Below are 2,059 nucleotides of genomic sequence, written 5' to 3'. Positions count from 1 at the left end.
TCACCTTAGTTCTTATTTATTTGTTGTATTTTTATTGAGGTTGATTCATAAAGATTATCAAATATATCCTGATGAATATTTTTTAAAATTCAACAAATTAAAAGATTGAAATTATGACGTGGGTACCCGATAGAAATCAATTTTATATGTCGTTTTACTATTGACCATATATTCTCAATAATATTAAGATCTGGTGAACAGGGTAGAATAAATATCACCCTAATGTGCTTTTTTTCTTAAAAATCGGCCAATAAATAGGTCATATGAATAGAGCAATTGTCTTGTAAAAGAAACATATGACCAGATAAAATTCATTTCTCTCGTAAAGTTCTTCTATAACCCTGTATTAATATTTTTAAATATTATGCAGCATTTGTGTTAAACCTGGTAATACATATACGACCTGCACTATGAGCTGTGCAACAACATCATGTATATATTGAGCTGCCACCTCATCTTCGTTTGGCCAATATGCTTTGTTTAAGGTTTCTTGTATCATGAATCCATTTTTTAGTTTTCAATTATTAAGAAAATGCTTCAATTCTGGTTTCATCAACAAATATTACCCTTTTCCCAATTTTCAGCTGCCCAATTTTGGCACTTTTTTACCCACCTTAGCTTTGAGACATATATTTTTCGGTTGGAAAGTGTTTACATTTTAAACTTTTAAAAAAAACATTATTATGTTGTAGAGACCTACTATTTGTACTTATTGAAACATTTTTTTGAAAGTTTTTTCTAAGATATCTTTTTATATTACTTAAATTATGACATTTCCCATTTCAAATTTATTTTCTACAATGTCTTTCAATTCTGTCGTCCATCTTTCTTATTATGCCAGGTATTGTATTTTCTTCAATTGTACCTTTTTCTAGATTTTTTTTTAAAAAATTCTCTTAACTGTGGACCTACTTCACTCAATATATCTTTAACTTTTTGATGATTTTTTGCTTTTTTGTAAATTTTTAAAATCATATTTATTAAATCTAAAAAAAGGGTCATTATTGTTTTTTTTTTCTATTTTTTATGAATATACTGTCCTATTTGTTTTTAAAAAAAAATTAAAATAAAAATAAAAAATTATAATAAAATTGAAATATCTTCTCAAAAATTTAGACCCCATTTTATATGGGCGCTTTAAAAAAAAAATTAAAAAAATTTTTTTAAAAAAATAAATTTTAAATTTTTATTTAACAAAAAAAATATAAAAAAACCATATAAGTTTATTTATAAATATTTTTAAAATGGATTTATAGTCAAAAACCTAAGATAAGATTAAAATTAAAATTTTTTTCTAATGTTTTTTATTAGGGGGTCAAAACTTTTGCGAACAACTGTACTTATTACTTTCTCTATATTATTTTCTCTGACTAAAAATTATTTTTGAATTTTAATTTATACTGAAAAATATTATTTTTAAAAAAATAAAATTAATTTAAAAAAAATATTTAATTTTAAAAATGTGTTTACATTTGATTATTATAAAATAATAGATGTGTGACTATTTAAATTAAAAATGTGTCTAAATTTGTTGATAATTATAAAATAATATATGTTTGTCTTTTTCTAATAAATGTGATATATGTTTATGATTATTATAATAAATTTGAATTGATTTTAGAATTGTTGTTATATCACAGATATTTAAATATATTGCTTATTTGTGGGCCAAAAGAATTTTTGGGATGAAAATACCACACATCTGGAAAGCTACATTTCTGTACAGAACCTTATCAATGAATTACAAATAAAAATTAAATAACAAAATTTAAATAAAAGTTGTGTTAAAAAAATTTAATTTTAATTAATATTTTTTTTTTTTAATTGATTGATACAGTATTTCGCAAAAGTTTTGACCCCCATATAAAAAATATATGAAAAAAATTTAATTTTAATCATATCTTAAGTTTTTGACTATAAATCCATTTTAAAAATATTTATAAATAAACTTATAAGGTTTTATTATTTTTTTTTTTGTTAAATAAAATTTTAAAATTTATTTTTTTAAAAAAATTTTTTTAATTTTTTTTTTAAAGCGCCCATAGAAAATGGGGTCTAA

This window comes from Dictyostelium purpureum, assembly GCF_000190715.1.
Source record: "Dictyostelium purpureum unplaced genomic scaffold DICPUscaffold_601, whole genome shotgun sequence".
Lineage (NCBI taxonomy): Eukaryota > Evosea > Eumycetozoa > Dictyosteliales > Dictyosteliaceae > Dictyostelium > Dictyostelium purpureum.
Note: the sequence above shows the minus strand (reverse complement) of the source record.